We start from the raw sequence: 26,703 nt of genomic DNA on the forward strand, positions 1-26,703 counted from the left end.
ACCCCACACGTATGGGTTTGATGAAAAAAAAATTTTTGAGTTTCAGTTCGAAGTATGGAGAACCCCAAAAATTTATTGTCTTTTTTCTATTTTTGTGTGAAAATCTTAATGCGGTTCACAGAATACATCTACTTACTAAGTTTCAACAGTATAGTTCTTATAGTTTCGGAGAAAAGTGGCTGTGACATACGGACGGACAGACAGACGGACAGACGGACAGACGGACAGACAGACAGACAGACAGACAGACATGACGAATCTATAAGGGTTCCGTTTTTTTGCCATTTGGCTACGGAACCCTAAAAAGTGTAGCATGTTTTTATAGTAAAAATCTTTTTCTCCTCAGCAGCTCGAACAAAGGTACTTTGCTACTTAAAAACAGTGAGCAAAATCGCATTTTGCGATGCGATTTTGCTCACTGTTTTTAAGTAGCAAGGTACCCTTGTTCGACCTGCTGAGGTGAAAACTTATTTGTTGGTATATCTTAAGAAAACATGAGTGAATAGGTAAGTGATGAAGAAGGAATAATATGATCTCTAATATGTTCTCACGGCTGAGGTGAAAAGTTTTGTGAACTACACGAGATCAAAGTTATTTACATCTCGTGCGCTTTTGAGTCCCTTACTACGTTCAAGATTCTAAATTAGTATAGAATCTTTCGCTTGCACGGGACTCAAAATAAGCACTCGAATAAATATCAAACTTTGATCTCTTGTTGTACAAATAACTATTGAACTGAGCTTGTTCACTTACCTGTACTAACAATGGCATAGTATTATTACAATGCTATTATCTGCTTTTGTTTTCGAAGCCGCCAACCAATTACATACAAAATAAGTTACAAGTACATTACATGTAAATTGATAAGGTTCTCAGTTACGGGACCCTAAAGCAAAAAGGGTTATTTTTATCTAAGTGCACAATAAAACCCGCTATCACCATGGACCTAGAATATTACGGACGGACTGTCACCTAAGACAAACTGTGACACTGCAATGGCGGACGGTTTGAATGTGTGCGTGTAGACGAGTGTTACCATGTAACACAAATTCTCCCCTAATGGTGAAACAATTATTTTTAATATCGTCCTTGTTTTCGAATAAAAAAATTGGGACAGTTTTACGTTAGACAATAAAAAAGGTGTGTACGTATCTGATAGGTCTTGAAATTCGCAATATTGCACAATTACTTTGTGCAAACATTATTTTCAATACCTAATGATACTTAGCATCGTAATGAAATCAGTTCGTCATGTTTTTTTAATTTATACATTTAACTTGAAACATATCTGGTTTTCAACAAAAAAAAATATAATACATAACAAACAAACGTTAACTATCAAACATGCATGTAAGCGTCTAAATCTCCTTAGTATCGGGAAATTACCATACCGACCTAGTTTGAAATGCACAATCAATAATTTAACCATTTACCTAAATGATCTCTTAATACATAATGATTTAATAAGAAGGGTATCAATTACCCTACTTTCGGGAAATTACACTATTCATGTTACTGGTCACACTCCTGTTTTGCAGTTTGATAATTTATAAACAACAAATTATCGTGATTTTACGTACTAATTCATAAACTTAAGTATGAAAAGTTATTCCGTGACTTTTTTTCTTTCGATCGGTACAATTCTAGCAGGATTTAACTACGCATGCCGGCATATTTTATATTTTTCTTCGACATGTTTACTTCAATGACGTTTCGATTCGTCTGACGGCAAACTGGTGGATGTGGGCTGTCAATGTGTGTGTGTCACGCGTAAATACTATGAAACTGGTGGATATTGGAATCACAGTTGTGTTGTAAGCGAAATTCTGTCCGTAATATTATAGGTCCATGGCTATCACCGGGCATTTATCACAAATTCAAGTCATTTTGTCTCATTAAATATTTTCCACGGACCAAGGGTCTTAATTTATTAAGAACGCTGTTAATCAAACCTTAATTGCTAATTGCTGCGTATAGCTAATTCTGGATTTTCATTCCCTTTGCTTATTTTCTCCAGGGCATTTTACCACCGTGGAACAAATATAACTATTTCATTAAGTATATTAAAATGCTGGGCAGCAGTGGGACGTATATAGACTCAAATTATTATATTATTATATATTAAAATGAGTCACTGAAGTATTTTAAGTCGAAGATTATGAAATGTTACGCTCCATAACGAGTATCACCAACGGGAACACGTGTTGGTAGACCGACTCATGTTAGGGGCTGCAGATTGCCACGACTGACTATTATAGGCGACGGGGGCGACAAGGGGGGCGAGAAACAGCCTCGTTTTCGGCATTAGGGTCTCCCCAAACTTATCGACGCGGAATCGGCAATGCCAATAGAAATGAAACTTTATGTCCACGCAATAAGAGCGAAAAAGACGCCGACGCGTCGGCCGTCGACGGCCGAACGGAGCCGAACCGAACCTTACCTGTTTATGCTGTTTACTATCGGCTTTCGCCGAATCCGCGTCGATAAGTATGGGGAGACCCTTATTCTTATTGTTCATACATCTGAAATAATCAATCAATACATATTATAAAACAAAGTCCCCTGCCGCGTCTATCTGTCTGTATGTTCGCGATAAACTCAAAAACTACTGTACGGATTTTCATGCGGTTTTCACTTATTATAATAGAGTGATTCCTGAGGAAGGTTTTGGTGTATAATTTGTAAAGGTTTTGTGTAAATTCGTTGAACTACCCGTGCGAAGCCGTGGCGGGACGCTAGTTACCTATAAAAAAATGTACATATGTATGTACCTACATTTTCACCTATGTCTTCCACTCATATTTCTACGTTATAGAAGATTTGTCACAAAATATAGAAAGTTTTAGAACGGAAATGTTCATGTTTCATCTGAAACGAGGCTCCCATTAGGTTGCGAGCGAAAGTGTGCTCTTGACATATTGCGGCGGCGTTACATTACCTACGTCGTTGTTAGACCTATTTAGACCTAGTCTGGGACGCATTTCGCATTTTATTAACCTATTTATATACTTACCTATTTCAATAAAAAAAGATTTTTGGCGAGACTCAATCTTCATTTGAAAATAAGTGGTCACATTTTTTTATAATACTTACTTCACTTATACTAGACTCTGATGGTAATTGGGCACAACGTTCAACAGCTTTGCGCATGTACAGTTGCCATCTGATATATCGGAGCGGCCAAAGTGTTCACAATATCTGAACACGCACTTGACAAATAGAGGCGTGTTCAGATATTTGTGAGCACCTTAGCCGCTCCGATATATCTGATGGCGACTGTAATCTTGTTCACGTAGGTAGCATGTAAGAGTAAAGGGCATTTTCCTCGATAACTGACACAGTAATAGGCTATCCATCCGCCACTGTCCAATAACGCGGGGCTGACAGCTCGGCCTAATATGGAGGGCGCTGCTCACACCGAACTATCTTCCTGTAGTTACTACTGAGAGACCTATAAAAAGGTCCCATTCCGTTCTATTTTGAAAATTTATTTTGAAAAATCAAAATTGTATTTGTCTTTTGCCAAGTTTTGATGTCAAGATGGCTATAGGATATACATACCTATATAAAAGTTATGTTTATTAAACCCTATTAACTTGGAAAAAAAAAACCTAGAAAGCCGAGTAAAAAAATGAGCAGACAAATCAAATTTCAGCAGTAAAAATACAAAATTTGTTAAGTTACTGACCTCAGTTTTGCTAAAACCTCGCATATCCTCATGCTACCTGATGTGCTAAAAAAAGATCAGTCAAATAATAAGTAAGTATTTTTTTGTCCATTATTTATATTTAAAATACTCGTGGCCGTTTTTCAACCACGCATTTAAAACGTCGTTGTTAAAAGTATAAAGACAAACAAAGATCAGTTAATTTATTTTATTTATTCATAATATCTCCAATTTTACAAAACCATATATTATGTAAATTATAAGTTCAGTAAGGGAAGTAGATGGTACAATGACAAAAACTCTGATAAAACTTTTTGCATGAGCAAATCGCTCGCGTTCGCTTTATTCCTCGACAACTTCACACTTATTTCAAGTTTAGATACCGCAATATTTCTTTGTTTCTTTCTAGTTACATCCAATAAAGAAAGAATATTGTCAAGCAGTGTTCACATCTTTGAAATTTCTTCCCACACTTCGTGTAACGCTATAAAAGTTCTGCATCAAATATAAGTTTCATTTGAAAACCGCGACTGTGGATTGGCACTCCATGATATTGTTTTCCGGGTTGGGGTAGTAAAAATTGAAATGGGTTCGTACTTCTGCAAGTTTGTGGAAGAATTTTCATATTATTACGAGCTTTTTCTTCTTAAATACAAAATTCAATATAACGTTTTAATTTTTTGTGCTTTAAATATATGTTTCATTGTTCTTAGAACAAATTAAAATAGTTTTGCTTACGCATTGCGTTTTAATCTTAACGATTTGATACTCTTCAGATATCGTAAAACTTAACCTTTCACATTTACTGTCAGCGCGAGCTACGCGTTAGGTACGTTCAGAGCCGATTACGTGTTTTCTCGCTTTGTAGTGAAAATTACTTACGGAGAACCTTCTTAGCGTGTCGCTGGCAGCGAATGTGTTTACGCGCTACTCTTGTAGGTACCGCATGATGTATCTGATTACGTGGTTTATTCGCTTTGTAACAAAAAAGCGGTAGCGGGTCGCTGTCAGTGAATGTGTTAATAAACTATTTTAAAAAATGTCCCACTGCTTGGCAAAGGCCCCTCTATTCTGCCATTTCGTCCTATCCAATGCAAAGTCCCTGTATAAAATATGCATTAAGGTGCGTTTTGGTCTTCCTCTGACCCGAGATCCATCCTATTAGATCCAGTCTGTGGCTAGTTAGGCCCAAAAACCTAAACTAAATAAGTTTTGTAAAAAGTGACCGGTGTGAGAGGCGGCCAAGTTAATCGGTGCCAGGTCAACCGTGTGCAGGAATAGCACGTAATTCGTTACATTCCTTACTTGCGCTTCGATGCGATCGGCCGAGCAAACCACTCATTCTTGCAGCAAATGATACCGGTATCGGATCGGGATATAATAGAAAATGGTTCTAGTTGTAATTCGCTTGCTCAACCTATTTGAGCGATACGTAGTTACGAATTGCCTATTCGGACGTGTATCGTACAACGTTTTACAGTAGGTATATATGGCACTTTAAAGTCTTTAAACTGTCGACATACGCACGGAAAGTGCTCTTTCCCCCACTAGTTCGGGACCATATGTACTGTAAAGTATATTATTACGTCACGATTACACCTCCTTTAATCCATGCATTTATTTCTACCCAATACCTACATCTACTTTTCTTGTACCTTATCCATAAATTTTCACCAACCACGAAAGCTACATGAATGAACAGTAAATTCACGTATTCATAAGAGTTATAAAAATAAGAGTATTACTAAAAAGCGTCCGTATTGAAACGTTTCGTACGTGTTGGGATTAAAAATACACGTCAAAGGTCATTCAGGGCTTTTTGTGAACTGCAGACCGGGAACGTTCTTTTATTCCCTTTTTGGCCCTTAAAGGCTTAAATAAATCATGAATAATAATTAGCAATGAATAGCTTTCCCTAAAAAATAAAAAAACAGTCAACCGGGAATTATTTCAAGCTAAAAGGAGGGGTTGTGTCAGAGGGATGGGACACTAGTGTGCGTAAGATCATACTACATTCATTTTAAGCTATAATTGGCTATAATTTGTTTTTCAAAAAACACAACTTTACCGAATCACATGCATACAAAGCGTTTCTAGGTTTCCGTGACGTGTAAATTTGTCACTTTTGTCAGACCGTCTGTCTGTCTATCAATCCGTCCACAGCATAGCCGACAGTTATTTTCAGGATGTACCAGAACACATTTGATAGGTAAGTGAAATCTTTACAAAATTGACCATAATATGGTACTTAGTCTTTGACAAAAAGTACGTTTATAATTTTCATCGATTAAAGTGATTAATTAAGGTACTATTAGTCTTCTGACCACATTAATGACAATTTCGTTAAGTGGGTACCTACGTTCTCTTGTAACTAGTTCAACTTTAAAAAGTAATATTGCCTAAGGAATTATATATTTTTAAATTCAGTTGAAGGTCAGACAAAAATAATTACGTATTATTTTTGTCCTTCGATACTAATTGTTTGTCAGTATCAAGTTTACTACTCATTATAACAAGTTTAATGAAAACTATATTTTCTAATATTTTTGGTGAGTAACTATGTTATATAAAGACAAAAACAAAACATTACAAAACTTCGTAACAACAAAACTTACAGCAATTATTTACTTTTTTTAAAGATTAATTGGTGTCTTAATATTTAGGAACAACTTCTAGATTTTTGCTGAACGTCATCACTTATTGTCTCGTTTTTAGGGTTCCGTGCCCAAAGGGTAAAAAACGGGATCCTATTACTAAGACTTCGCTGTCCGTCCGTCCGTCCGTCCGTCTGTCACCAGGCTGTATCTCATGAACCGCGATAGCTAGACAGTTGAAATTTTCACAAATGATGTATCTCTGTTGCCGCTATAACAACAAATACTAAAAATAAAATAAAACAAATATTTAAGGGGGCTCCTATACAACAAACACGATTTTTTTGCTCTATTTTTTGTTGATGGTGCGGAACCCTCCGTGCGCGAGTCCGACTCGCACTTGGCCGGTTTTTATTATAAAATCCTACTTTTGCAGGAGTGACTTTTATAAATTTCAATATACCTACTCAACATTTAGTTAAGATACATAGGTATTCATTGTCTACATTTCCGTCTTAGAGGTTGCAACGCAAATAGTTTCACCACAGAATGTCTTTTCGCATGTCAGATAGAAGCCCAAAGTTTGCTAAGTCGGTAAAAGGCGAAGAACTAAGTAGCCAAGTTTGCTTAGAGAGCTTCTGTCTATTTAGCTTCGAGCCTAGATCACTTACCTACTAGACGCAGCATTGGAAATAATATTCCTAGATGCCAAGCCAAGCGACAATCGCTTTTATAAAACACCATCTTAATTAATGAATGTAAATTATCATATGAATTATCATTGCATGTTATACTTATATACTTATTTTAACTTTTGGATAGGCGTTTGGCAATATATATGATTATCATCTTGGCTATAGTCCCTGGTTACTACATATAGGAGCTTTCAAACATATTATTTAATTCAGGAGCGCAATACTGTAAAATTAAATTACTAATGAGTTGCTAATGAGTAAATATGTATTACTTAGAGACAATTCCTGTTGGCTTAGCATGACGTTGATGAATGTTGAAGTCACGGGCGACAACACGAGTCATGCATGCTAGGGGGTCTGCTGTATATTAATATACTCTTCTCACACTCACAATTATTTTATAGATTTATTATCCACCACCGTGATAAAAGATAAAAGCGTAACCATCTTAAGCCCGCAGCGCAGTGAGACTTGGGCCATTTTATTTAAAGTTGTCCCCTACACTTTTTTTTGAATTTGTGAATTTATATGTTTTTTCTACTAAGAATCACGAGCTCTTTCTATCCTAATAGGAGAAAAAAAGTGTCCCAAGGTTTTTTCCCATTCCGTTACCATTTTTTCCATAAACTTTGTATGGCGGTTTCGGTATGAAAACATCTAAAAATGCATGGAAGTCTTGGGGACACTCTTTTTCTCCTATTAGGATCCAAAGAGCTCATGATTCTGAGTAGAAATAACATAAAAAATCCCAATTTTGAAAAAAAAAAGTGTAGGGGACAACTTTAAATAAAATGGCCCACTTACATAGGTATAGTTTGTAGCTTTCTAATAGAGCCCGACGGCTAATCCTATTGTCTATTGAGTAAAACCGCTCGTGCCACGTGCCACAACCACCTGCATAAAAAATCGCTCGTTCACTTTAACCAGGTAATTGAATTACAACTCCTATGGAAATTGCAATAAGATTCAAAATGAACTAATGGATAAATATTTTGTTACGATGTGTGTGGTCAGTACTTCGGTTACTGAGTGCCGGCGAGTCGAACGCTACAGAACCAGTCTAAAATGTGTCATCGAGATGCGTAACAAAGGCGCGTTATCGGACAGCGCACCTACACTGGTTTTTTGAGCGTTGGACTAGCCCGCGCTCAGGTGCCAAATAGAATAATTAAGACCCTTTTTTGCAGGTAAGTAGCACGTGCGGTTTTACTGAACAATAGACAATAGGATAAGCCTTCGGGCTCTACTAGAAAGCTACAAACTATATGCAACTACGCAAGTACGCATGCAATAATTATGTTATAGACATTCTTACAAGAGCGTCTATGTACATACGGTGACCTCCAGTGCTCGTAAATGTTACACAATGTGAAGTCTTTCGGGGGTAGTCTTAAGTCCCGAGAGACCAAAGGACTGCGGTCAGAGTTCCAAGTTAAATTGTCACTACATAATCAATGGGGCTAATATTACTGTACAACGGGGCGTTTGGGCCAAGTTTTGCCAAGTTTCGGGGTAAATTGGCCCAGGTGCGTTGGTCCATTTACTTTGATGTACTTACATAAGTACATCGTAAGTTAATTACAAGCGTTTTGTACCTAAATGGGCAGTTAAAATAAACCTTATTTAATATAGTTGTTAATTTTCGTATTCTTGTTTAAACAAAACGAAAGGTTGAAATCTGCCATAAAGTTACACATTCTGATAAAAAGCGGACAATTGAGTCGCACATTTAATATTCACTAAGTAGTCATTTTCGGGCACTTAGGGACCACTTTTATCGAAAATGATGCGCATTTTCCTATCTTCAGGCAATGGTAAAAAGCAATCGATACATACTTACACTTTATAAAATTAAGTCCCCGCCGCGTCTGTATCTGTGTATGTTCGCGATAAACTCAAAAACTACTGAACGGATTTTCATTAATGTATTCACAGCCTATCATTTTTTTGTAAAATGATTGAACTACCCGTGCGAAGCCCGGTCGGGTCGCTAGTTAATAATAAAAAGTAATAAAAGCGCCCAAATATTTTGCCAAAACAAGGCAAAAAATCACAATGAGTCATATTACATAAGTTATTCCAAAATAACTAAACTGACCAAACTCTTCGAGAATAAATTGTAATGGTTACATTTAAATACTTAGGTATTATAAGTAGGTACCGATGTTTTGTTCACCATTTATTCTGAGTTCTAGTTATCACCCATATAGATTATTTACTTTGAGTTTGTTTCGTTACCCTAAATATACCAAATACAAAACCATAAAATAATTATTTACGGATATATAAATTTATCTAGAATCAAAACAAACCTGCAAAATATAGCAGGAATAAATACAACATTCCGAGAGAAACTCCAAGTATTGTTTCCTCTTTGTGAGTCTTCTGATTTAAGCCGATTATAAGTTAATTGTCCAAAACCAGTGATTTCACATCGCCAAATTCTTTTTTTTTTTCTTTTTTTTTGAAATTTCGCTAAACTTTCCGCTAGACTTTTGGTGTGTTTATAGAAACACTCGCAACCCGTCCCAGCTTCGCACGGGTTAATAAATTATACATAAACCTTCCTCTTGAATCACTCTATCTATTTTAAAAACCACATCGACATCCGTTGCGTAGTTTTAAAGATCTAAGCTTACCTACATAGGAACAGACAGACAGCGGGAAGCGACTTTGTTTTATACTATATATGTAGTGATACCGGATTTCCGATTTCTGATAATGGTTTTGTTGTTTTTTGTTGTTTTTCCCTTAGGGCCTACATGTACTTCTACATGTTTTCAAAATTCGTATGTATAACTTGATCTCTAAGTTCATGCTACTAGGTTTTGCTATAAGTACTTAAATGATATGCCTACTTTGCGCTTTTCGTTATTACTGTTTCTGTAGTTAACTTAATAACTTTGTAAATAAAACCAAATAAACAAACAAAATCCTTTATTTTAACACACACCTGTACGGTACTTAATTTAAATTTCCAATCTGTAGTTAGAACAATCGGAATTGGATTTCATTCGGACCCCGTTCATGGCCTGAAAATATGCAATGGCCAATGGATTTATTTGTGTTTTCTGTATTGGGGACAGTTTGGGTACGTATGGGGCCGAATTTGCTTTATAAACGCCGCGATTTAAGTACGATACCACAGTATAATAAAGAGTACTAGCATACAGTATGGACGCTCCCTGCCTCCCGTTGAAAGTGCCGCCCACCCGCTGACACCCGCTCTCGGTTACCTCACAGTTACCCTACAATGTCTTATCTCACTCACACAAGCATGGTACGCGTTCACCTACACGAGCTTAGGCTGTGTGCGTAGGAACGCGTTTGTTTCATATACATTTGATCGCCAGTGTCCGAGGTGTGACGATACTCTAACTTTCATTTTTGGTACTGTAGGGACGAATGATTACAGTCAGCATTTTTGGTATACAGAGTTCGAAGGATCAGGTCAGCACACACTAATAACCACAGTGAAACCTGGTTAATTAGCACCTAGATAAATGGGAAACCTCAATAATTGCAACCAAAGGTCCGGTCCCGGTCCCTTGAGACCTTTTGGCCTGTATAATTGAAATGTTGGAACCTCTATAATTGCAATTTAGATTTTAGTGCTTTCCTTTTGTATTTGACCACATCGCAACTAAGACCTCTATAATTGACACTGATAAAAAATCCGTTATTTTAGCTCTTCTGCCGCTGTAATTGAAATAATGTAGACTTGTAGAGAGCAGAAACAATTGTATTTTAATAGCAGTGATGATTTATTTTAAATCTTCATCCAGAATTCAAAGGATGATGATGAAGATTTAACACAACCTTATTGAAATTCATGTCCTATAATTCATCTATTCAGCTGCTTTAATAGTGCAAAAAAATTGTCGGTTAATATGTGTATTTTTTTTCTCAGTGACATATTTTCATTAAAACCTTATCATCTACCCTTAATTACGGCCTGCTACTGTGGGGTAATTCTGTTGACGTCCAGAGGGCATTTGTGATCCAGAAATATTGTATACGAGCAATGGGTGGCGTTAAATTTGATGACACGTGCAGACCTCTTTTCCAAAAGTTTCATATTCTCCCCCTAGCCTGTATGTATATTTTGAAAGTATGTCTTTTCACAATAAAGCACCCGGAGTACTTTATAAAGCGCGAGGAAATGTTCGCAAGAGAACTCCGGGCTCAGTACCAACATCTACTATACCAGCCAGCCTGTACGTCTGATATTTGTAGGAGAAATGCATTTAATATGTGTGTTGTAATATTCAACAACCTCCCTAAAGAGCTCAGAAAGTTAAATGGGACGGTATTTAAAGTAAAATTGACTGAATGGCTACATGAACATTGTTTTTATAGTGTTAAGGATTATTTAAATTTTAAATTATAATGTTTAAAATGACAATTGCCGATTTGTATTTGATATATGTAATTAACTTTTACTTTTGACTAATTCTACCATAATACTTTTATACTTGTCGGAGCGAGACACCAGAAAGACGTATTGCAGCATTACAGTTCATAGTTAGACGCCTGTATAAAATCGATTAGCAATGTTTGGCGTATTGTTGAACTAAAATGACAGGTAGAAGGCTTTGGAACGTCAAGATGTGTACCTATCTTGAGTGAACGTAGGCACGGGCAGGCATTTTTGTCGTTATGTTGGTAGACTGGTCAGGCAGGTTTACCAACTTGAATTGGAGGCGGGAGCGGTTGGCTCCGCCGCTGGAACTGGCTTCCTTCTTCTTGATCGGACCGCGCTAGAGATCGGACGTTAGCCAAGCTCGTGCCTAATTCGCTACGTTCCTGAAGGCTTACACCTGAAGGATTATTCTGAAAGCTTATAGATTCTCACGTTGTTTAACCGTTTAGCTAAGTGTTTTATTCCAAGTGTTATTTTGATTTCTTATGTGCCATTAGAAGCTTACTTTTGTAAAATAAAGATTTGAACGGTTTCATGTGATCTTTTTATTTTGATTCAAATAATTTTGGAATAGTGATTGGTCGTTTTGATAATTTAGTACTAAAATATAGTAGGCACTAGTATGGGTAACGAGTCTGAATGTTTATTTCATGCGTTGGTAGCATACCTACTATTTTGGCTGTGAAGTAATACATCTAGGTACTACCCCCACGCGCCCACCGCCATCGGGACCATCCGTCGCCGATATCAGCAAGTGGGATGGATGCGGAGTTTCATGTATTGCTTACACAGCCACCTGGGAGCGTGGTGTATTTCTGGTGACCTACATTCCATAATCTGAACACGTGGTAAGGTAAGCTCACGTGTCTAACCTTGATTGAATGGCGAGTGTAATTCATTGTTATTTGGTGAGAATTATTGTGAAATTGTGAATTATGATTGAGGCAGTCGAGCATAGCGGTCGTTACGTGACGTCATGTCTGGGATCGTTATGTTTCTTTGTAATTAATTTTTGTAATCCATTTAAATCGAAGCGATCTTGAGTTATTTTGATTTGAAATCCATACTGTTAATTAAAACCAAGTATTAGCTATCACGACGTGATATTATTCATCGCTCACTTGTGAATCTACCCTCAATAATTGATTTTTCATGAAAATACAATTAATTTTTAAAATCCATTTAAATCTAAGTGATCTTAAGTTATTTTGGTATGAAATCCATATTGTTAATTAAAATCAAATATTGGCTGTCGCGACGTGATATTATTTCATCGCTCACTTGTGCATCTACCCTCAAAAAATATTTTTTTTTTCATAAAAATACAATGCACCGTTAGAAATTGATCCTGCTGATTTGCCAATGCAAGCATTATGTAATCTTTACCCTGTAATGTTTAGTAATTAATAAAATTGCGACAAATTATTGCTCGTAATGCCGTGATAGATCACAAATCGTGTATACTATGGAAACATGAGCTACGCATATGAAAATTAATGTTACAGTGTCCTGCAGCCGGAGCCGAGCGAGCTTGCGGACGCCATTGCGCCCGTGATACAGAGGCGGCTGTGCAGTATCTTCTGTGCTGGAGATTTGGAAATAAAAGGACAGGTTTCGTTCTAATTGTTTATTAGTGAATTTTATTTTGAGTGTAATGGCGAAGCATAAGTCGAACGTAACTAATAAGCTGTCACTTTTCGTATTGGCCCATTTTACCGTGTTACTTATTTTTGGAACACGTGTTTGTTTGTTCATAGATTGAAATGCGCACTCATTGAAGTTTAAATTTTATTCTGAGATTTTTGAAGTCCCGTATACATTCGAACCATGTTTTTTGTGTCTGCTACCTTGCATTTCATAAACCTTTCGAGTTTAGCTTGCATACATGATAAACCTGATACCGTGCAAATGATGATTTCAGTAACAGCCAGCTATGTTGAACCACATCGTGTCTCTCGCAATCTGCCGCAGCAACGGCAACGGCAAGCGGAAAGGATCAGCCTTCGTGCTTGGGTTGGACCTCACCACCACCACCTTTGACTTGGTCGCGTGCATCATACTTTATTAAGCTGGTGAGCAGTTCCCATTTCGTTGGGATTATTTTGAGATGTTTTACTTCTGCATAGAAGTCTTGAGCGAGTTTCTGTTGTTAAAGCTAAAGAAGAAAGCTATCTTTAGTGATTTTGATCAGTATGTGATCATGTTCAGTTTCAGTTGATCAGTTGACGCTGATAGTACTAATGGTTCTGAGTAACATGATTTAAAGACCTGTTTTTATTTTCTTTTTTTTGGAATTCACTGTTAACATTGTTTTGCTTTCGATGGACTGAAAGCTTGTACTTTCGTAAGACTGAAATTACGCCCGATGGACTGGGCACTACTGTTTTGCTTTCGATAGACTGAAGGCACGCCCGATGGACTGGGCAATACTGTCATGCTTTCGATGGGCTGAAGGCACGCCCGATGGACTGGGCAATACTGGTTTGCTTTCGATGGACTGAAAGTATGCCCGATGGACTGGGTATTTTTTTAGTGACCGCATCAGAAGTGCCGGAGCATGTAAGAGGTGCACGTGGTCTGCTTTTTATGTGCAGAATGCTCTTTGCGAGGAGTAGCACTTACGCAGCTGAGATGGTTACTTCTGACGAGGGTCTGGTATCTGCCGAAGGACTGGCAATGCACCGAAGGACTGGTGTTGTTTTGTTAAAAATGAATTCCCGTTTATGTACTGTGTTCATATGAGTAAAATTGGAAATATCAATTCAGAATGTTATTTATTTTAAGATGTCTTACAGAAATTTAGATCACATATGACCAATTTTTTTTTTATGCCAGATAATTTCCTCATAAATTGGTATTGACGACAATAGTAGTGATTATGTCGAGCAATGAATTAGAGCCGTTGTGATTTGTTTTTGATGTTTGGGATTGTTCTGTTTTTACATAAATTTGAGAGTATCCGCCAGATGGAGGCGATGATTATTGGAGTGTATCCGTTAGATAGCGGCGATGATTACTGATGATTATTTTTATTTAGTCGTTGCTCGATGGACTATTTTTGACTAGAGAATTGAGGATTGTTAAAGTAATTTTGAACAATTATTTTTTCTGGTTTGATTGACAACAAAGTTTGATTTTAATAGTAATTTGAGTGAGACCCAAATTGTTGGTCAGGAATGACCGAGCGATGAGATACTGTGCTGAGTATTTTGTTTCAGTATCAAATGCATACACCCACACACGAGGACGTGTGTAGCGCAGGACGGCCGTGTCGGAGCGAGACACCAGAAAGACGTATTGCAGCATTACAGTTCATAGTTAGACGCCTGTATAAAATCGATTAGCAATGTTTGGCGTATTGTTGAACTAAAATGACAGGTAGAAGGCTTTGGAACGTCAAGATGTGTACCTATCTTGAGTGAACGTAGGCACGGGCAGGCATTTTTGTCGTTATGTTGGTAGACTGGTCAGGCAGGTTTACCAACTTGAATTGGAGGCGGGAGCGGTTGGCTCCGCCGCTGGAACTGGCTTCCTTCTTCTTGATCGGACCGCGCTAGAGATCGGACGTTAGCCAAGCTCGTGCCTAATTCGCTACGTTCCTGAAGGCTTACACCTGAAGGATTATTCTGAAAGCTTATAGATTCTCACGTTGTTTAACCGTTTAGCTAAGTGTTTTATTCCAAGTGTTATTTTGATTTCTTATGTGCCATTAGAAGCTTACTTTTGTAAAATAAAGATTTGAACGGTTTCATGTGATCTTTTTATTTTGATTCAAATAATTTTGGAATAGTGATTGGTCGTTTTGATAATTTAGTACTAAAATATAGTAGGCACTAGTATGGGTAACGAGTCTGAATGTTTATTTCATGCGTTGGTAGCATACCTACTATTTTGGCTGTGAAGTAATACATCTAGGTACTACCCCCACGCGCCCACCGCCATCGGGACCATCCGTCGCCGATATACTTTAATTTTATTTTCAATGACATTGTTTTATTATTATTTTGTTTTAATGATTGCATGTCATAAATTAGTGATTTATTTTTAGTACCTTAATGTACAATTTTGTAAATATTTTGCATGTTGATGTAGTGTCGACTGAATACTGTGTCTAACTATTTTAGTATAAGATCTGATTGTTACGTATTCAAGCAAATAAATATATTCTATTCTATTCTATTCTATTCTATTCTATTCAAAACAGTGCAAATATTCCATGCTTACCGTCCTTATGTTTCCAAATCTGGTGTGAATGTAGGCAGCAGAGGGTAAAAATACTACCGCCGTTTGACGTGTTACCTGTGAGCGGATTTAGCGAGCCGATTAGAGGCGTTCTAATTTCAAGTCTCAATTTTTGACTCTCGCCTGTGTTATTTTAGGCATTGTCAGAAATGGCACGACAGCACAACTTAATAGATATTGACAATGACAATATCCAGCCTGTGTCACAAAATAAATAATAAGTAGTACCAGGTACAGAAGATTCACTCTCTAACAAAACGCGTGTTTTACGACAGATATGACTGCTAGGCAGGGCAAGCGCGCGCAGGCCTCTGTTCCTTAGCGGTGCGCGGCAACTATACTAGGGCTAATAGACACCAAAATTGGTATGGGCCGCATGTACTTGTAGCCACGCGACGAAATTGCGGATTGAGCCACGCCTGGTTACGTAAAAATTTGCTAAAGATACGACATGGATCGGATATTTCAGTGTCAAAAGTGACTAATTTTTGAAGCAAAAACTTGAATCGTTAAATTAAAACTCTGAAACGAAAGATACAAAAACCGCATAAATATTGTATACCCTTTCATTACAGAATCCCCGCAGGACTTTCACATTTTAAATTCATGTTTAACCAACAATCTAAACCCTTTTAATAACAACGACTTATTTACTTTTGATTAAAATTGTTATCAAACCCAGTCTAGTCGTCCTTCAGGGGTCGCAGGCTACGTTGTCAAAATATTCACGCTGACAAGCGACAGGGAGTGGATTCGGCTATATTTGGTTTGTGATAACTGATAACCCACAACGGAGCCCGTACCATGAGTCACTGACGGTGTCAAAACGGGCATAATTATAGTACTGATATTATTGAATATCTCGTAAGCAATATTAATACTATTTTTGAAGTGAAAAGTTACTTAGCGGCGCTGTGCACTTTTTGAAGTGGGGAAAAAATGTTAAACTCGAGACAGCGTAAGACGGTCACGTAACCGTAAGACACGTGACCTGATCGAAAAACTGTTACATGTAATGTCATTGAGTTTTTCTTTATTGATTTAAATGCCATCTAGTGAGTTTGGCTCTAACTGGTATTAATATAACTAGATTACTAACAGTGATGCGCTTAAGGGTTTCAAGTAATTAACGCTAACGCTAGATGGCGTTAACCTCATTTGCATTTTGGACTAGTCATTGAGTTTTCACTTCTACCGGCACTCCCCGAGTGCAACCCGTTGTTTTTTTTAATACTTCCGCATAACGGGACGAACATTACATAAGACTGATAAACATATAACCCTCCTTTATGTTAGGTTGTGTAGGTAAAATAATTAGAACATGATGTATTTAGGGACCGGCATTAAATTCACACACCCAAAGCTTAACAAACTACGAGCAAAATATATAGAACGCTAACATAATTCAGACCCAAACCCATACCATATTTTATTGGGCAGTAAAAAGTTTTCAATTAAATTAGCTTAACAGAATAGCAAACGGGACATGTAAATAAAAATATTTAACAACGAACGGATTCGTAGAAATCGAGATTGTCTCTGTCAAAAATAATCCGATCAAAATTAAACGTACATTTTGTGAATTGTCAGTATTCTAATTTGTTTGTGTATTTGAAACTGATGCTGCAGTTTCAAATATCAGTATTCAATGAATTAAATTTTATGTTTACTTTGAGTGAAAACTAAAATTGAATTTTGTTAATTAAGCTGCGCTTGCTTGTAGAGGAGCACTTCACTATTAGTTTATATTATACTAGCGACCCGCCCCGGCTTTGCATGGGTTAACAAATTATACATAAACATTCCTCTTGAATCACTCTATCTATTAAAGAAAACCGTATCAAAATCCGTTGCGTAGTTTTAAAGATCTAAGCATACATACAGACAGACAGACAGGGAAGCGACTTTGTTTTATACTATCTTCTCATGCCTTGAAAAAAATAGTTGTCCACGTGTTTTTTACCTCAACACATGTTTTAAGTAATTTAAAAAAAACGTGGGCATTTGTTTTTGTTGCTTAGGTTACTGGCTCTTTGGCAGACCGTTGCCCTGCGATTCCTTTCAAATAGATTCTCTCAGAACAAAGCTGTTTGAACCGGCACACTATAGCTAATTAACCTGGCCAGTTACTGCCATTACCAAACGCAAGCGAGTCAAACGGTCAAAATTAACCAGTGTAAACTACGACTACGCGAGGTAAAGACTTTATGTAATCTGAGAGTGGACTTATAATGGTCGCTCTTGTTATCTGATTTGAGGGTAGTTTGGAATGTACACCTGAGCCGAGATATAATCCCTTTTCCCCAGGAGGCTTAACTTGGCCTTTGTTTTGGCTGTCGCATGTACAATTGAGGCTTTTTGTGGCTGAAATTTTTAGCATATGATCTCAATGCAACTAATGGTTAAAACAATTCGAATATCTTCCTTTAGGTGTAACTGATTATTAATTGAGTGGCGCTGTTACTTTGGTGGTGGGTATCACTATTTTTACATTTCTGGTTGTGTGCGTACGAAAACTGTCACGCTCTGCTATTAATGACTCCGAGGCTAAAAAATGGACTTGCCTGACCGCTATAATGGGAACAAAAATATTATGAAAGCATAATAAGAACATTTTAGACATAGTCAATGCGATCAAATCCGTCAGCGGGAAGTGTGTACTCATGTACATGAGCGCAAATATAAACATCATAAAAATAGAAAGGAACTTAGGTACCCAACGAAAAGCTGAAAATATTCTGACGTCGGTCACCCAGATTAAGTTACAATGTATTATCACCTGTCAACGCAATTTTTCCCGTCAATTTCCCAGTAAAACTGAGTTATTACAAACTAACAAATAGTTTAACTTGCTAAATGACTACTCGTGTTTTCGTAGCGCCATGCCGGCAAGCTTTAATTAAACTAAAATACGGAGGAACGTTCGACTCACCTGTTGCCCAGAAATATTCTAGTCGCTAGCGAAAGAGAAGAGTCGTGGAATGTATTGAGCCCCATACATTCCACGACTCTTCTCTTTCCGCACAGACTCTAACGATTTACCGCCAGAATTATTTGTTATTGTACTTTTTATAAGATGAGTTTTTTTTTAGTATTCGAGCCCTACACCCCAGCAGGGGGTAACAAGATGGAAAGAAGAGAAGAGAGTACTTTATGGTCTATGCCCAAATTGAAAAACCGATTTTGAATATTTTCCGGTACCACAGACAAAAATGTTTCGCAGGGTTCTTGGGCATCCAGGGCTAAAAGTGTGCTGGTAATGCACAACAACTGTAAGGCCGTTGACACCGTACCTTACGCTGCAGTAGGTATACAGATTGTATTGAAATGCAGCAGCATTTCTATTTAATATAACCTGATACTATTTTACAAAAGGCTAATAATGAAGACAATCCACTCGCCAATAAATAGGATTGGCTTTGTGTTAATGGTCATCATATCAGCCTTTTATCGCCCACTGCTGAGCATAGGCCTCTCTTCGAGTACGCCACTTATCCCGGTCCTGAGCCAACCTCGTACAGAAGTGACCTGCATCTTCCGAATATCATCCACACAACGAGCCAACGGACGCAGGCACTCATATTTTATTTCGATTGCAGTAGGGGACCTTGATATATTGAAATTTTCTCATTCACAGGTCCCCGACTGCAATCGAAATAAAATATGCAGGTACAATCACGATCCTAAATGAGCCTAAACTTTTCCGATTGCTGTTTATTACCCTGACTGAACACTTATATTCTATTTTACATTCATTAAGTTGAGTACCTAACATAACTAAAAATTATTTCTAGCTTTTCAGTTCGCTTTTAAACTGCAGTCGTGTTTTTTAATTTTTAATTTATTTATTTTATTTGATAACCTTTTTATTTTCGATTCCATCCAGCACGACTGAGCCTTGAACCCACAACTTTAGTCCACCACACACATACAAAATGATAACGTTCCAACAGTAATGCTGCTGCAGTCACCATCCGAATGTCACTTTATGAATGCGGAGACTATAATAATATTACAGTTACAGTTTTGAATAATTCACGGTTAAGTTTCACTAGACTTATACCTATCGATCGGGATATGAACCGTAACTGCGTCGAAATATCGGAAGCTCGAAAACAATACACTAGGTAATCACGTTTCATATCCCGGTCGATATGTCTAGTATATTACAGTTGTCCAATAATTTTCTTGTCCCGCGCTCGCGCAGGCAATAGCGATAGACGGCCGGGAAATGACGGACGTTTCGCCCGGGGCTGAATAATTATGTCACTGACATAATTCGGGTTTCTCCCCTTTGAAGCTAGAGGATATTCTACTAAAGACCCGTTATTGCTATATCCCTATAGCGCTTAAGATTTTGTAGAAATTCCTAGGTAACTTGGTATTGAAAGGGGAGTTACAAATTTCAAAAAGATAAAATAGAGAAAAAACTTGTACGAGTATCTAGATAGTACGGTAAGTATATTTATTTAATATCGTGTAGAAAATTGTGAATGTATGACTTAATAATGTATTAACAAATAATATAAGGTAATTATGTAGGTATATACCTACAAAAAAGGACAAAAGGCGTCTAACACATAGTAGGTATATTATCCTTTTAACTGAAATTTGAATTTCTTCGCAGATGTATGCAGGTTTCCTCACGATGTTTTCCTTCACCGAAAAGCTAGTGGTAAATATCAAACGGTATTTCGTACATACTCGTAAGTTCCGAAAAACTCATTGGTAGGAGCCAGGATTTGAACCCGCGACCTCGAGATTGAAAGTCGGACGTCGTATCCACTCGGCCACCACCGCTTACTAACTTATATATTATACACTAACCACTTCCTAATTTATATATTATTATTATATATCCACTTTTTCGTAAATAGCGCGATCTACTTATACCTAATAGCGCCAACACAATCGTTACGAATAAAAATCGAGGATAAAAATTGACAAAATATGAAAGGAAAGGCGTCAAGTAAGTAAGTAGGCAAAATATGTCACTTTATTTCCTGAATCTCGTTCATCTGCTCATGCAATCAGTTGCAAAATGGACTCTATTTAGTATATATTAAGTTACATATTCGAATAAAAAAGTAAGGGGTTATACAAGGCTAAGGAATTAGGAAATCGATACAAAGTGATAGGTTATGAGTTCAGCATAAAAATAATGGGACCAACGTTATTGTAATAATGCTTTGTGTAGAATGAAATATTCCCGGTTTTTGACCTGTTTTTCATATAAACGGCCTATCGTTGTAGGTAAACTACGTAATTTAGGTACGTCTCTTTAGTAAAATAAAAGCTAAATTTGGTTTCACTATAGTAGTTTATGCAACAGTGATATAATAAGGGTTCTTAAAATTCAAGGGTCGAAGTTACAAAACGAGACGTAGTCGAGTTTTGTAAAAAAAGACCCGAGAATTTTAAGAACCAATTATGAGCTGTTGCATACATTACTTTTTCTATGACAGCTGCAGCAAAAAAAAAAAAAAAAAAAAAAAAAAAAAAAAAAAAAAAAAAGTTATTATTAAAAAAAAAGAGTTATTATTAAAAAAAAGAGTTATTATTTAAAAAAAATTGAGTTATTATTTAAAAAAAAATTGAGTTATTATTTAAAAAAAAAAGAGTTATTATTTAAAAAAAAAAGAGTTATTATTGTAAATGAAAACATACCTCTTTCAATCAAGATGATCGGAACTTGTATCTTTAAAAAAAATAAAGCAGTTGTATTATACTCATAAGATGACTGCTAGCAGTCATCTTATGAGCCTATAGACAAAGCATTCAAATGACATTGCTTTAGATATCACTGTCAGTCATTTAATTGACACATTTAAGTGCTGGAGTAGAAAAAAGTCTATTTTTTAATTCGGTAGACTGAAATGACAGTTAATAGTATGAACATGAAATGTCATTTCATACTATTAACTGTCATTTCAGTCTACCGAATTAAAAAATAGACTTTAAAATATAAGATTTATTTCGGAATTGTCGTGCACACGTATTTGTTATTTAGTTTATTATAGATTTATTGTCAGAGCAAAAATAAGTTTAGCTAATTCTATAATTTTAGAATTGTTTTTATGAAATTTGAATTGAAATTAAACAAAAATGAAATATCTAGTATGATGTTAAAAAAATTGTAAGTATTTAAAATACATGGTGCTTAAATATTATATGTCATAAAAAATTGTCCAAATAATGCAAAAGTTATGTTAAGTAACTTTACCTACTTACCCAGAATCTTTCCATTACCGACATTGAGAGAAAAAAACCTCATAAAAATCGAGTCAATTCAGTTCCGGCAAATTGGAATAGATAGGTAGGTATTAGAAGCATTGAGAGCCATTGACCTGGTAGAATGGGCCCTGGCACAGAAATAAAGCTACACACAGTACTTTAACTACGATTATTTATCTTATCTTATCTTAATCTTAAACATTTAAACGAGCAATTCTTGTATATTTATTTATTTATATGTATATATATTTCGGAGATCTCGGAAACGGCTCTAAAGATTTCGATAATATTTGCTATATGGGGGTTTTCGAGGGCGAAAAATCGATCTAGCTAGGTCTTATCTCTGTGAAAACGCGCATTTTTGAATTTTTATGTTTTCCGAGCAAAGCTTGGTCTCCCAGATATTGATATTATAACTGACATCGCTTTTGTTGTTCAGCTCAAGAAAAAAATATTTATCCGACTTCAAATATTTCAATTGAAAATTACTTATATTGAGTTTGTGTCTTTGCATTATCTCTTTCAACATTAGGTGAGGGGTAACGTTGAACAGAAATGTTTCACTATAAACTTAGCTAGCTGAAACTTTGAGCCGAAGACAATTTTAACATGCAAACATTACTAAATTTACAAACCGGACAGTGTTGTTAGTTACTTTCATCTAAGTTGGCCATATTTCGCTTGTCTTATGTTACCCCTCATGACATAAGTTAACCTGTAATTTTGTGTAGGTTCAACGCCTAAGATTATTCTTAACGAATAGATGGTTTGCCTAATTAATGTATACAATTTTGTAGTCCAATCGCAACTGCGTGGACATCCTTTCGCGACCTTCATCATCCTATCAGCTTTTTATCGCCTACTGCAGAGAATAGGCCTCTGTCTTCGAGTGGGTACTCTACTTGTCCTGGGCTTTAGCTAATCTCATCCAGAACTGACCTGCAACCATCCGAATGTCGTCCACACAGCAAACTTCTAACAAGTTAAGCTACTGATCATACTCGTATTCATTAACTGTGCTTTGAAAGAAGTAATTGTGTCGATCTATACATTACCTGGATTTTTGTTCAAGAATAAAGAATTGCCTTAACGACTGAAAATGACGCAGAAATTTTGAAGAAGCGATTGATGTCAAGGGCTTCTTTACCCATTTTCAGGAAAATTGATTTTAACTTTTGCTTTTTATTGGATTTGGAAGTGACGACGATTTGATATTAAGATTTATCTCTGTAGATCCATTAGGATATTCTCTGTGTACTTAATGGTAATCAGTTTCCTGTCAAACAGCGTAACAGTTAAACGACTCTAACTCCCGACAAAAATTGAAGCGGTAAAACGAAAAGTGTTTACTAAAAAAAACACATTTATTTTTATGTCGCTTTACAATTTTTGTGCTCAAAGAGTCCCACAGAACAAGTCCATATCCTCCCTATAGTTTTGGCCTCCCTATAATTTAGAACCACTGGCTTGATAGGATTCCTAATTAGCTTTGTTTTATAGATATACAAAAATAGTATACAAGTCATAAATGATACCCCGTTAGGGCATACTAGAAAGCTTATGTACCTACTGGATTTTTTTTTATCTTATGGACTTTGGCTTTTAACACTACCTAAATGTACTACGAGTAAATTGCCGCATACTACATGTACCTGTATGTACATAATTAGGCATTAAAACACTCGTGTGATGTTTTTGGGATTTTTAGGTACCTATAGATAATCGTAAGCGTCTAGCCTAGCACAGTCCTTTTTATTAAACAATCATGACTTTTAATACAAACATCATTATTATGTTACAATCAAATAACTCCTCGTTCACCGACCGATGTCACGCGTGCAGTCACGATTCCCATTTCAAATAAATATCTTGAAAACTCAATCTTCAAAGGACCCAATAAGTAGCGAAGACAAACTATTACCTTATATTCAGATCCTTTGATCGCCTCCCACTCGAAATAAAAGCCTTATGTAAATGGACTACTACATATCAAAGTGAGACTTGGACCGAATATAATAGCGCATTAGCAATTGAGATCGGTATAGTCACAGGGAGAAATGGGAGTGAAATGTCCCTCAATTGGTTATCTATCACATAATTTAAGTAAAAAAAGCGACCAAGTGCGAGTCGGACTCGCCCATGAAGGGTTCCGTATTTAGGCGATTTATGACGTATTAAAAAAAAACTACTTACTAGATCTCGTTCAAACCAATTTTCGGTGGAAGTTTACATGGTAATGTATATCATATATTTTTTTTAGTTTTATCATTCTGTTATTTTAGAAGTTACAGGGGGGGGGGACACACATTTTACCACTTTGGAAGTGTCTCTCGCGCAAACTATTCAGTTAGAAAAAAATGATATTAGAAACCTCAATATCATTTTTGAAGACCTATCCATAGATACCCCACACGTAGGGGTTTGATGAAAAAAAAATTTTGAGTTTCAGTTCTAAGTATGGGGAACCCCAAAAATTTATTGTTTTTTTTCTATTTTTGTGTGAAAATCTTAATGCGGTTCACAGAATATATCTACTTACCAAGTTTCAACAGTATAGTTCTTATAGTTTCGGAGAAAAGTGACTGTGACACACGAACGGGCAGACGGACAGACAGACAGACATGACGAATCTATAAGGGTTCCGTTTTTTGCCATTTGGCTACGGAACCCTAAAAATGAACAAGTCGGATATATTATAGCATTGCTAACGGTTTATGAAACGAGCTGAAAGCGAGTTTCATAAAAACATCACACGAGTGTTTTAATGCCTAATTGGGGCATTATCTATGAAAAGGGACATTATTGTCAATGGCGCTTACGCCGCACAGCGCGCGCGGCATTGTATTTATATCGGAGCATCGTTAATAATGGTGTAAGCGCCATCGACAATAAGGTCCCTTTTCATAGATAACGTCACAATTATGTACAGTTACATACTATGCGGCTATTTAGTACATTTAGGTAGTGTTAAAAGCCAAAGTTCATAAGCTGAAAAAATTGTTCCAGTAGGTACATAAGCTTTCTACTATGCCCTAACGGGTTATCATATGACGTGTATATTTTTGTATACCTATGTAATAGCATGAACAAATGAAATTGAAAATAAATGGTTCACTTCATTCCGTAAAACTGGGTATTATTCATACTATGTACCGCCTTAGAACCTAACTAGAGCACTTTACCTACGGAATTAAGGTCATACTTATTTATGATTTATGAATATGGCGACATAGAAAGTCCTTGCCGGGTATAATTTCCTAGAAATGGCACTCGAAGTACCAAGACCACTTAACGCTTTTACGTAGAGTTCCTTAATGGCTTTATTAAGGCATGTTCCAAATTACAGTGTAATAAAACGTTATTAAAAATAAAAACAGGCATATGAAATAAAATGTAGTTGGTATTAAGTAAGCTTAACTATCTTAATGCTGTAACAGACGGGCGTACCGACCGCGACCTTGATCCGGTCAGCATATCTCTTTCCCGCACTCACTTATAGCTGCGTCCTTAACGGACGTACGGCGGACCACCTTCCACTCGATCGGACTAGCCTCGGACCGGACCAAGGTCCGGTACGCCCGTCTGTTACAGCTTTTAAATTTAACGCCACTCCGTCCATTTAATTATGTTTACATTAAAATTTGTGACAGACTACATTGAATACGGATCCGCAAATTGCTCCGATGAGCGGGACATTGCTGTATACATGCATAGCGTTGTTTCACTCACAAATTGGAAAGATCCGGATCCAACTAGTATGTAATTATCTGTATCTGATTGTAAACCCATCGAATTTTCCGTGCAATTGATTTTGCGTTGGCGCGCGGAAAAATAACGTAGTGCTACTTTTTATAACACATAGAGTAAAACCCGTCTCGCAGTGCAGATAATGCTTTACAAAGAACTTTTTGCTTATAATGTAGGTACCTACACTCTAATAAAGAAAATATCAGCATTCAGAGCAGCTCTACTGTTGAGCGCAGTTATTGCGACAGTTCAAGTATCGGATGATATAGTATTACGTGGGTGCTAAAAGAATTTCTAGATATTCTTACCATGTGATAAGAATATCTAAAAAGTTTTACAGTAGGAGAAATCATTTTTTGCGGCTGTTCTAAAGGCAAACATTTAGAAAATAGGCGAGGTTTTAATAAAATGACTTGTGACACCATTCTTATGAGAAAATCGTTTCTGGGCGGTACAGGTCAGAATTTAAAGTATTAAATCAATGTTATCTTTAACCCGTGGAGCACCCTACCAAGACACGTTTGATGGTAACTCCATACTATTCTTGGTTCTGAGCGCTCTACGGGTTAACATAACACTCACTGCTGGACCATAATATTAGTATCACAAACACACACAAATCGACAAGAACTTATTTTTTGCACCTGGGTGTCGACCCCATTGTTTTAGGAAAAAACTTCATCGGCTAGTTTACATTAAAAAGAGACATCTAGCGAGCGATTGAGCAACTAAAGGTATGGTTAAAATATGCGGCAATTCAAATTCTTAACAATAATGACAATACTTAATTTTCAAATTTTCAGCCGGTCCTAATAAGAGCAAAAAATTTTTACATAGTTAAGCAGGTCCAGTCTAAAGTTAATTGATTCCATTGTGTTACCACAGTTAAGCCATTTTTATTTAAGTTAGAGGCATGAAATGTGTTAGCGTACGCTATAGACTTATATGTGTACGAACTAAGTACAATAAATACAATACAATACAATTTACATAGTTAATTTTCGTAACACAAACGAATCAATTAAGTTAAGACTAATCACAGCTTCTTAATTGCGCTTAATTACGTACGTGCGCTTAAGTGCAAGTGTGGCCTGAGTGGAC

General features: G+C 36.6%; 2 long non-coding RNA genes across 2 annotated transcripts in view; one reads left to right on the forward strand and one right to left on the reverse strand.

Moving 5' to 3' along the window:
- The window catches only part of LOC134657595 (uncharacterized), a 47,933-nt gene extending 23,494 nt beyond the window's left edge, over nucleotides 1-24,439 (reverse strand). Inside the window, exon 1 of the long non-coding RNA XR_010097625.1 lies at nucleotides 24,027-24,439. This is a non-coding gene — a long non-coding RNA (uncharacterized LOC134657595). The remainder of the gene's footprint in view (nucleotides 1-24,026) is intronic.
- Nucleotides 6,450-24,267, forward strand: LOC134657594 (uncharacterized). The gene is made up of 2 exons (XR_010097624.1): nucleotides 6,450-6,525; nucleotides 23,960-24,267. It is a non-coding gene; the product is annotated as an uncharacterized LOC134657594 (long non-coding RNA).
- Nucleotides 24,440-26,703: the final 2,264 nt, after the last annotated feature.

This window comes from Cydia amplana, chromosome 20, assembly GCF_948474715.1.
Source record: "Cydia amplana chromosome 20, ilCydAmpl1.1, whole genome shotgun sequence".
Taxonomy (NCBI): Eukaryota; Metazoa; Arthropoda; class Insecta; order Lepidoptera; family Tortricidae; genus Cydia; species Cydia amplana.